This window comes from Equus asinus, chromosome 2 (assembly GCF_041296235.1).
Source record: "Equus asinus isolate D_3611 breed Donkey chromosome 2, EquAss-T2T_v2, whole genome shotgun sequence".
In the NCBI taxonomy this organism is placed as follows: Eukaryota; Metazoa; Chordata; class Mammalia; order Perissodactyla; family Equidae; genus Equus; species Equus asinus.
Window position 1 is genome coordinate 87,513,643 of NC_091791.1, and position 12,472 is coordinate 87,526,114.

Here is a 12,472-nt window from a genome sequence, read left to right on the forward strand (position 1 = left end):
TATGTTGGAGTAAGTGCCGAGGGTTCTGGGAGTCAAGGAAGGCTCCCCAGAGGAGGTGGTGTTTGAAGTAAAATGAGTCTTACAAGAAACACGGGAGAGATGAGCATTCTGTGGAGCAGACCCAGAAATACTAACCGTGGCATTGGGGCAGGGCGACCTAAAGAGAAAATCAACCTGAAGTTGGAGCACAGAGTGTCCAGTTGCATCAACCTCAAATACAGCTTGTTGGGGCACACTTCAAATTGCACTGCAGGAGCGTGCTAATTGACATAAAGTGAAAATAATTACAGCTGCCTTTAAATTGTGTCTGTTGTGCCCTGGGCCTTTTGCTGGGTGTTTTGCGTATATTACTAAAAACTATTTAACCTCCATCCTGGCTTTGCCTGCTGGGAATATACCCATTTTATGGAAGAGGAAATCGAGGTTCACACGAAGTTGTTTGCCCAGGGTCACCCATCAAGTGGACTCGGCCTCTGTCCATAGGAGCATACTGCTTCCCTTGGGGAATAAACTCTTCCCGTATCATGCTTTCCTGGCCCCGTGGAGAGCCAGCAGTCTGGGCCCTCCGTGTTTGGTAGAGTTCAACAGTGAAGATACTTGGACTTGCAGTTTTCTTTGTGGAAAGGTTTTAACCTATTAATTCAATTTCTTTAATAAATTTAGGGCTGGTTGTGTTATCTATTTTCTCTTGAGTGAGCTTTGGTAGTTTGTATCTGTTAGGGGCTGAACTGTGCCTCCCCCAAATTCAGATATTGAAGTTCTGACACTCAGTACTTCATAACGTGACTGAATTCAGAGACAGGGCCTTTAGAGAGGTAATTAAGTTAAAATGACATTAGGGTGGGCCCTAATCCAGTATGACTGGTGTTCTTAAGAGGAGATTAGGACATGGACTTGCACACAGGAAGACCGTGTGAAGGTACAGGGAGAGGAGGACCATCGACAGGCCAAGGAGAGAGGCCTCGGAAGAAACCAAGCCTATTGATACGTTGATCTCATACTTCTAGCTTCCAGAAAGGTGAGAAAATTAATTTCTGTTGATTAAGACGCCCAGTCTGTGGTCCTTCATTGTGGCAGTCCTAGCAAAGTAACAATCTTTCAAGGAATTTGTCTATTTCACTAAGTTGTCAAATTTATCAGTGAAAATTATTTAGGGAAATGAAAATGACAACTACAAGAGATCCTACCTCATGCTCATTAGGATAGCTACTATCAAAAAAAAAGAAAAAAGGGAATAACAGATGTTGATGGGAATATGGAGAAATTGGAACCCCTGTGCACTTTTGATGGGAAGGTAAAATGTTACAGCTACTGTGGAAAACAGTATGGCAGTCCCTCAAAAAATTGAAATCAGAATCTCAAAGATATATTTGTACATTCATGTTCACAGGAGCATTATTCACAATAGCTAAAATGTGACAGCAACCCAGGTGTCCATGGATACATGAATGAATAAGAAAAACGTGATATATACATGCAGTGGAATATTCAACCTTAAAAAGGAACGAAATTTTGACGTATGCTATAACGTGGATGAGCCTTGAGGACATTACGCTGAGTAAAATAAGCCAGTCACAAGAAGATAAATATTGTATAACTCCACTTATATGAGGTACTTAGAGTAAGCAAAATCATAGAGACAGAAGTAGAATGGTGGTTGCCAGGGACTTGGAGAAGGGGAAAACGGGGAGTTATTATTTAGTGGATATTGAGTTTCAGTTTTGCAAGATGAAAAGAGTTCTGTAGGTGGATGATGGTGATGTACAATATTACAAATGTATTTAAAACCACTGATGTGTACACTTAAAAATGGTTAAGATAATAAATTTTATGTTATGTGTATTTTACCAGAATAAAAGAAATGGGGAAAAAATTGTTCATAGTATCCCTTTATTATTCTTTACATGTCTGTGGCCTCTATAGTGATGTCTCTTCTTTCATTCCTGATTTTGGCAGTTTGTGTCATCTTTCTGTTTTTCTGACAATTCTGACTAGAGTTGTTCAAAATCTTTTCAAGGAACCTACTTTAGTTTTATTGATTTTGTGTATTTTTTTCCTTTTCTATGTCATTGACTTCTCTCATTTTTATTTTCTTAAGATTCATTTGCTCTTTTTGTAAGTTTCTTCAGGTAGATGCTTAGACCACTGATTTTAGACCTTTATTGTTTTCGAATATAAATATTTAATGCTATACATTTCCCTTAAGCAATGCTTTAATTGCATCCCACAAATTTTAATAGATTTTATTTTCATTTTAATTTCAGTGAAAAATATTTTCTAATTTCCCATGTGATTTCTTATTTTACCCATGGCTTGTTTAGGAATATATGGTTTAATTTCCAAATATTGGGGTATTTTTTTCATGTTTCTGTTATTGATTTTTAGTTCTGTTTTGATCAGAGAACATATCTGTATTACTTCAATCCTTTTCAAATTTACTGAGCCTTGTTTTATGCCCCAGAATATAGTCCATCTTGGTGATGTTCCTTGTAAACTTGAAAAGAATGTTTATTCTGCTGTGGTTGGGTGGACTGTCAGAAATACCAATTAGGACAGGTTGGTTTGTAATGCTGTTTAAGACTTTTATATGCTTACTGATTTTTTTTTGTCTATTCTATCAATTAATTGTCAGAATGTCCAAATATAATTGTGGTTTAGTCCATTTTTCCTTTCAGTTCTATCAGTTTTTCCTTTACATGTTTTGAAGTTTTTTATTAGGTGCATACACATTTAGAAGTATTTTTTTGATGACTTAATCCCTTTATCATCATAACATCTCTTTTTCTTCTTGCTAATATTCCTTCTTCTGAATTTTCCTTTGTGTGATATTAATATAGCTACTCCATCGTTCTTTTGCTTTGCATTTGAATGGTATATATCTTCTATTCTTTTGTTTTTAACCTATTTGTATCGTTATATTTCAAATGATTTTTCTTGTAGACAGCATATAGTTGGACCTTTATAGTTTATCTAATCTGATTATCTCTGCCTATTTATTGGAGTATTTAGATCTTCATTGTCCAATAGAGTAGCTATATGTAGCTATTTAATTTTAAAATAAATTAAACAAAAATTCACTCCCTCAGTTATATTCGCCACTTTCCAAGTGCTCAGTAGTGACATATGGGTAGTGTCTATTATATTGGACGGCACAGAGTCAGAACATTTTCATCAATATAGAAAATTGTGTTGGGCAGCGTTAGTTGGCCATTCTTATTTAATGTGGTTATTGATATGGCTGGGTTTAAACTTAACATCTTGTCATTTGTTTTCTTTCTGTCTGATCTTTTTTCATTCCCCCTTTCCTCTTATTCTGCCTTATTTGGATTACGTATTTTTTAATATTCTATTTTATCTCCACTATTGATTTACCAGCTCTCCCTTTTTTGTTTCTCTTTTGGTCAGTAGTCCTTTAGGGTTTATGTCGACATCTTTAACTTATCACAGTCTACCATCAAATAATATTATGACACATCATGCATAGTCTATTATCTTACAACAGTTTACTTCCATTTCCCCCTTCTGTTCTTTGTGCTGATTTGGTCAAACATGTTAATAGTAGTCATTATTTTTGCTTTAAACATTCTATTTTTTATATAGTATTAAAAAGGAAAAAAAATATGTTATATTTACCCACATAATTCCCATTTTTGGTGTTATTTATTTCTTTGGATATAAATTTCCGTCTGTTAACATATTCCTGCTGCCTAAAGTGCTCTTTTGACATTTCTTATGCTATGGGTGACAAATTTTCAGCTTTCTTTGTCTACAAATGTCTTTATTTCATCTTAATTTCTGAAAGATATTTTCACTGGACATAGAGTTCTCTGTTAACATTTCTTTTAGCATTTGAAAGATGTTTCTTTTGGCTGCCATTGTTTCTGATGAGAAGTCAGTAGTGTTTAAATTATTGTCCCCCTGAAAGACGTGTTGTTTTCTATTGCTGTTTTCAACATTTTCTCTTTTTCTTTGGTTTTCGGAAGTTTGAAAACAGTATGTTTAGATGTGGTTTTCTTTGCATTTATCTTTCTTGGATTTTGCTGAGTTTCTTAGATTTTGTGGGTTGATGTTTTAAATCAGATTTGCAAAATTTTCACCCAGTATTTCTTCTAATATTTTTTCTACCCTGTTCTCTCTCTCCTCACCACATTTTTTTACCCCCAGCTTTATTGAGGTATCATTGACATTTAACATATGCGAGTTTTAGGTGTACAATGTGATGATTTGATGTATATCTTGCAAAATGATTAACAAAATAAGGGTAGTTAACACCTCCATCCCCTCAAATAATTACCATTTTTTGTGGTTATATCATTTAAGATCTATTCTTAATAACTTTTGAGTATATAATACAGTATTGTTGATTGTAGTCACCATACTGTACATCAGATCCCGAGAACTTATGCATCTTATAACTGGAAGTTTGTGTTTGACGAACATCTCCCCATTTCCCCCTCTACCCAGCCCCTGGCAACCACCATTCTACTTTCTATTTCTATGAGTTCACCTTTTTTAGATTCTGCGTATAAGGGAGAATATACAATATTTGTCTTTCTCTATCTGACTTATTTCACTTAGCATAATGCCCTCAAGGTCCATCCATCTCTCCTTTCCTTCTGTGACTCCATTTACAAGATGTTAGATGAAATGATATCCCTCAGGTCATTGAGACTGTTAATTTTTTTCCATTTTATTATTTGGGTTTTAGTTTGGATAATTTCGGTTGACTTTCAAATTCGCTGGTCCTTTGTTCTGCAGTGTCCAAACATGCTGATAATCCCATCTGATGAACTTGACTTCAGATATTATATTTCTCAGTTCTAGAATTGTCATTTTTCCTTATGTGTTTTCATATCTCTTCTGAAATTTCACATCACTTCACCTATTATGTGCATCTTTTCCTATAAGCTTGGCAATATATTTATAATAGTTCTTTTAAAGTCCTTGTCTGCTAATTCCAAAATTTGGCTCGTCTGTGAGTCTGCTTCTATTAATCATTTTTTCCTTTTGGTCATGGACCCCTTTTTCCTGCTTCTTCACATGTCTAGCAATTTTTACAAGTTATTGTATACTGGGCATTGTGGGTAATGTAGAGACTCAGATTTCTGTTATCTTCCTTGAAGAAGGGCTGAGTTTTGATCAAGCAGGCAGTTAGAGTTTTGGTGGGTCAATTTGATCCAGTGAATGCCTGGCTTTAGGCTTTGTTAGAAAGTTTTTTAGGTTTTCTCTTATCCCTGGGACGTGCCTTCTCAGCAGGAGCAATATCGCCCCTGAGGGGGTGAAAATTGGCACTTGGTGGGAGCCAAAAATATCTTAGATATTACAATGGTTTGTGGTCCTCCACAGCTCAACCCTACCTAACAAAATATTATTCCTTAGTACTTAATTTTTCTCACTAGGGAGAGTTTAAATTTAATTTTTCTCCTCAGCGGGGACATAGTGGGGAAATAATGAAAAAAAGGCCGAGAAATGCTGTCTGTGTAAAGTGCTTGTTCTGCTAAGTGGTCCCAACTCTAAAGTTGTGATCCTTCTGATATTTCAGTGGAAATTCTGAATTGATGGAGTTCTCCAAGTTGCAGTATTTGAACTCCAGACTCTCAGCTCCCTAATACCAGGCAGTTGTTGGAATCTCTGCTTTTTTGCCTTCTAGCTGTTGCTTTTCACCAAGTTCCTTGAAATCTCGCCCCAAGCCTTTGCAGGTTATGTCAGCCAGGGATGTGAAGGAGGTTTGTGTGCACATTTTGTTCTCTATCTGTGTCTTCCTCTCTCCTAGAATTTTCCCTCTCAATTGGCAGCCGTGCTGGAGCCCTAAACTCTGTTTCTGGCCCCTCAGCTCTGTAAGACACCTCTACTTGGGCTCTGTTCTCCATTGCTCCCTGAGCGGGGGCACCTTCAGAGACAAAGCTGGTCAAATGTGTCCCTCCCTTACCGTGCTTCTCTTCTTGTAAGGGTCAGGCCCCATCAATTTCTGCCTGCTTTTGGTTGGTCTCCAGTGTTCTTTTTACATTTTTTCCAGCATTTATAAATGTTATCAGCAGGAGGGTTAATCTTATATAAGCTCCCCTCGCGTTACCAGAATCTCTTCCCTAGAACCACCATTTTTGAAAGACAATTTGGCAATATCTATTAAAAATTTAAATGCCTCTATTTCTTGGTTTCTCTCCTAGAGGTATTCCTACACCTGGGCACATAGAAGTAAGCACAAGATTTTTTCATTTCAGCATTGTTCATAATAGTGGAATAGTAGAAATGCTAACTGTTGATCGCAAGAGTTGACAAACTTTTTCTGTGAATAACTAGATAGCAAGTAGTTTAGGCTTTGCTGTCTGCAGCAACAGCTCAGCTCTGCTGAGGGAAGGAGGAAGCAGCCTTGGACAACACATAAATGAGTATGCATGCCTGTGTTCCAGTAAAACTTTATTTGTGGACGCTGGAATTTTTGAATTTCACATAATTTTCGTGTGTCACAGGCATTCTCTTTTTCTGGTGTTTTTTTCACCCCCTTAAAAATATAAAAATTAACCTTTGATCGCAAGTCATACAAAAACAGGCAGTGGGCCCGATTTGGCATGTGGTTCACAGTTTCTGACTCCTAGTCTATGAGTTTAACTATTTATAGGCAAGTAGGGTTTTTTCCTTCTTAAATTTTAATTTTAAAACAATAATAGATTCACAAGAAGTTGCAAAGCGAGTACCGAGATCCTGTGTACCCTGCACCCAGTTTCTGCCAGTGATTACATTGTGTGTAACTATAGTACAGTAGAAAACCAAGGAAGTGACATTCGTACAATGTGTATATGTAATGCCATGCTCTTTTATCACAGGTGTAGACGTCTGTAACTACCACTGCATTCAAGATACAGAGCTGTTCCACCACCACTATCATGCTACTCATTCATAGTCACAGTCCTCTTCCGCCCAATTAATCTCCTGGCAACCCCTGGCAACCGTTAATGTCTTTTCCATCTCAATAATGTCATTTCGAGAATGTTATATAAATGGAATCATACATGGCACCTTTTGGGACTGGCTTTTTTCGTTCAGCAGAATGCCCTTGAGATCTCTCCAAGAGGCAAGTTTTTGTAATCAATGAAAGCCAGGCAGCCATGGGTTGAACGCTGCTTATATTGACATGCTTTTTGGCTTAAATTGGAGTTGCCGGCTTCCCTGGAACTCCCAACTTGTTTCTTAAGGAGAAACTTCTATAAACTTTATATCTTTGAAGCTTAAATCCTCTGGAAAAGTGTACGATGTGGCATCTGAAACATCCCATGGCCTGAAGGCTACTCCAATTTATCTATCTTCCTCCAGCCAACTGCTGAACTGGATTTTCTTGTATTGAAGTCCCTAGCCCAAAAATCCTGGAATGCTGGGGAGCGAGCAGTCCTGAGGAGTCAGTGGAAATGGGGTTCCTGCTGCAGAAATGACAGCAGAGTCCTTCCACCCCCTGTGAGCCCTGTGGAGCAGCCAGCGGTTCCCTGTTGCTAGACACCATATGGAAGACTTGGTGGGAAAAGCATGCTAAAGGGGACTGAATTCCCTGGAGCAAGGCCAGCTGGAGGGCAGCATCTGCCACCCGTGTGGCATCTCCAGCTCCTTCAGAACAGCAGGAAAAAAGGGAGTCCCTGCAGCAGGGAGGCAAAGATCTCCGCTGCCTGGCAGAGCCATGTCCACAAAGCTGCCTTCCTCCACCATCCAGCCTGCTCCGTCTCAACCGAGACTGCTCTTGGGAGGAAAGAGTGAGCATTTGCTCTCTAGGGTGGTGGACAAGGTCAAGACTTGGGCATCGAATGGGGATGTATTTGATCCTGCTGTAACATTTATGGTTTTTTCTACTTCTTAAAAAATATTATGAAATTTTAAAAATATACAGAAAAGTAAAGAGACTATGAGAACAGACGTCGGTGTGCCCATCAACAACTTTTCTTGATCGAACCCTAACGTCCTGCCGTACATGCTTTATGTATTTTTAAAACAGCAAAACCTAACAAATACTCTTGAAACAATGTTGTTTTCCTTTTTCTAGTGAGTTTTAGGAGTTGTTTATAAATTATAGAATCTCATCCTGGCAGTTATATGTGTTACAAATATCATTTTCCAAATTATAACTTCCCATTTTATTTATCCTATCTTTTGTCAAGTAAATATTTAAAAATTTCTTGAATCCAGTTGATCTTCTGCTGGTTTGGAAGCCATAGATATGCAAACCCAGCAATCCACAGCCCGTACCTGCACTACGTCTTTCATCCAACTCCAACACTCTGGACTACTAGCCACCCGCCCTAATCACCCCAAGGCCAGCTACTAGGCAACCAGAGACAGCCCCTTTGCCCCAGAGCTCAGAATAATCTACTCAGTTATTCAAACCAGCCAGTCCTAAGCCTGCTCAACCCCCTTGCCCATTCCTTCCTGCCAAAACCATAATAAAGGTTCTCGCCCACATTTTCCCCACTCTCTGCTTCCTGACTGACCCGGGTGCTTTCCCATGGGGCACGCCATGCCTCCTGTTTCTAGGGATCTGTGAGTATAAAAACTGCCTTCATGACCGTTGCTTCCATGTCTTTGTGTCTTATTCCTGAGTGAAACAAATCTGAGGTACCCTTAAAACAAACCTTTAATAATTAGTGTGAGTCTGTAGGTGGTAAAACCTTAGTCTTTGTGTGAATAAAAACCTTTTTGTTATCATTTGTAAGTGATAGGTTATCTGGCATAAAATTGTCAGTTGAGTTATTTACCCCCACCCTCAGCCTTTTGAAGATAATGCTCCATTGTCTTTGGCTCTCATTGTTGCTGATGGCAAGTCTGTCATCAGTTGTTGTTCTATCAGCAAGCAATTTGTCTTTTCTTTCTGGCAGCTTTTTATTCTTGATGTTCTGCAGTTTTGTTACAATTTCTCTAGGTATAGATTTATCCTTCTTTATGCTGACTGGTACTCACACTGCACTCTGAGAACCCCTTCTTCAGTTCTGGAAATTTCTTGGGTATTATCTCTTCAAACATGTCTTTTCTATTTTCTCCATTCCCTGCTTCTATAACTCCTATTAGATACTTCTTAGAACGTCTCAAAGTGGCCTTTAGGTCTCATAACTGTCTTTTTAATGTATCTTCTAATTTCTTTGTCTCTGTATCTTGTGTCATGGGTGAATTCCCCAGTAATATCTTTGAATTTGTTAATGTTCTCCTCAACTAGTTTCTATCTAGAATTTATCCTGTCTAATGAGGTTTTTTTTTTTTTTTTTAATTAAGACCTCCTTTAGAACAGTTTTAGGTTCATAGCAAAATTAAGGGGAAGGTACAGATTTCCCATACACCCGTGGCCCCCACATATGGATAGCGTCCTTCATTATCAACATCCCCTACCAGAATGGTACATTTATTACAATGATGAACTCCACTGACACATCATAATCACCCAAAGTCCATAGTCCACATTAGGGCTCGCTTTTGGTGTTGTATATCCTATCAGTTTGGACAAATGCATAATGACATGGATCCATCATTATACAATCGTACAGAGTATTTTCACTGCCCTAAAAATGCTCTGTGCTCTGTTTGTTCATCCATCTCCATCCCCACTCCCCCCCCCCCAATCCCTGGCGACCACTGATCTTTTTACTGTCTCTGTAGTTTTGCCTTTTCCAGAATGTCATAGAGTTAGAATAACATAATATGTAGCCTTTTCAGATTGGCTTCCTTCACTTAGTAATATGCATTTGAAGTTCCTTCATTGTCTTTTCATGGCTTGTAGCTCATTTTTTTGGTGTTGAGTGATATTCCATTGTCTGGGTGTACCACAGTTTATATATCCATTCACCTATGAAGGACATCTTAGTTGCTTCCAAGTTTTGACAACTAAGAATAAAGTTGCTATAAACATCCATGTGCAGGTTTTTGTGTGGACGTGACTTTTCAACTCCCTTGGGTAAATACCAAGGAGCATTATTGCCAGATCATATGGCAAGAGTATGTTTAGTTTTGTCAGAAACTGCCAACCATCTTCCATAGTGGTTCTACTAAGTTTTGAAAATTTTCAAAGACAATACGTTTCTAAGATTTCTAAATCATTCACATCTACTTGATATTTTATTCTGCCTTCTTCATTTCTACCTGTTTAAAAGTAATTCATTTTAATTTTAAAAATCTCTTTGAGCAGCTTACAATAATTTAGAAATATTTGTCAGACTGCTTTATAAACTTCATTTTGTCTGGAGTGAATTCATGTTCCACTTGTTGATTTTGTTGGTTTTTTTCAGTATTTGCATTCACCCTTAGATTTTGGAATATGAATTGCTGGCTTATTTTGAGTAGGATGTTTCAGGGCTTGTGTTTTCTTCTGTTCTGATTTGTTCTCTTCTGTCTCTTGCCTTCTCCATCGGTTTTTCATTTTTGCAATCATCTTCACTAAGCCACATCTACTCCCGTCTGGGGCTGAGCATTATCATGCAGGTTGACAGAGACTGCTTTTTGGTGATGCTAGAGAAATCCTAGGCTCAGACAAGGAGCCAGCAGGTGACCTTGGTTAATTCTAGGTTCTTTCTCCAGCCTCCTCTTGAGGTCTAGAACCTCAGATAAACCAGTGCTCCAGGCAGTGGGTCAGAGTTGTTTCAGCCTTATTTCCCCACCAGGAGATCCACATGCCAACGTAAGCAGACAGATTGGAACCAGTGCTGCATCTCATATGGAATATGTTTAGTCCTCTAACCCAGTAAAAAGCCAGACCACCAGGTACCTTGCCTGCTTTGGGCTCCAGTGCTCAGCAGCCTGCGGCTTCTGTGCCTTCTACTATGTTGCATTCCTGTCCTGTTTCTGGCCCTGGACTTATTTATCTTCTTTTGAGCTGACCATATCTTAGAGTGTCTGTCCTTTAAAATTGTATCTGTCATTACATATTTGGAGCAAAGGACTGTGCTAAAGTAGGAAGATTTCTTGAAGGATGTCTTAAAGTTCTTTCGCTGCGAGCCACAGAAATGACCTCTGGAATTTGCACGTAGGAAGCCTGAGAGGTAGCTCCTGGGGTGGAGGCACGTGACCAGAGCAGATCTGGGGATCTGGGCAGCAGGAACTGATGGAGAGCCTGGTCTGTGCTGCTCTGAAGATGAATTTCTAGATTCTAACCATGTTTAGTCATTCTGTCACTATCCTTAAGAGTCACATTTCAGGAAAGAATATCTGATTGGCATTTCTTGGGCCCTCTGTATCTTTCTTGGAGTAATTTGATTGACAGCCTATCTAAGACTGTGTGCAATAAATGGGGGAGGAGCCCCCAAGTAAAATTGGAGCGTGGTTTCCAGAAGATAGGGATATGGATGTCAGACGGAAGAAAATATAGATGCCCATTCGTCTTACTCTGCCACTAAGTAGGTGTGAAAACAATAGCAGCTGATACTTATCGAGTACTTTCAAACATTGACGCTGTGCCAGTCACTGTTCTTGGTCTCTTCCGTCTAAGAATCCACCTGCAAGTCCTCACTCCACCCCGTGAGACAGGTACAACTTTCATGCCACTGATTCAGATGTTGAGGCTCAGAGAGTCTGAGTAACTTTCCTAAGGTCACACAGCTGGGATTCACATCCAGTTGGTTGGGGGTCTAGAGTCCTTAGACAGAGCTGCTGAGCCATGCTGCCTCTGGACGCAGGGGCTTCCTCGTAAGGTTGACTGAGAAAAAAGAAAGGTCGAGCAGGGAAGGCACCTGACACAGTGCTCAGTCCATGGTGCTTGTTCACTGTCCAACTTGGTGGTCAGCGTGGATCCAGTTGGAGCTCACGGGGCTTTCTCCATATGAGGGGAGTGAGAGGAGAAGATGGGAGCTATTTTTTCTTAGAATACCCAAGGAAACTCTCATAAGAGGGAATTCTGGAAAATTGGAGGCCAGAGTTGAAACGTGTTACAAATTACCTACGGCCCGTGCTGTTTATCACCTCTCTTTCCAGCTGAAGTGCAAAATGAAAATACCCTGCTGTCATTTCTCTCTCGGGACTGCTGGACCCAAAAGAAAGGCCAAAGAAAACAGATGCTACTGCTTTATGGCAGAGGATCTTAGAAACCCAACTGCTGCTTTTCCTGATGGGGAAAGTAATATGTGTCCTTTGATACAAATGGTAAAAATGATACACACAGGATAAGAATAAAGAAGGACCCCTAACATCTATTGATGGCTTAACAGTGTGCCGGGATCTGGGCTCTCCTCCTTAGATTCTTTCTCTTTATCCTCGTAAGAGGCCAAGGAGGAAGGTGTTATTACCACCCCCATTTTATACTTGAGAAAACACAGTGGTGAGGTTGAGTAATTTCTCAGCCATACAGATGCTGTGAGGGGGGCCAGCGTTCACCCCCGGCTTTGAATCTCCACCCTGCACTGTGCATCTCGTGTTGCTGATGAAACAGTCATCTTTTCTTTTATCAGGGCCCTTGTCCCTAAAATGACACACGTGCTCCTGTTTGACAGCCTCCAAAGGATTTTCTCAAATGTAC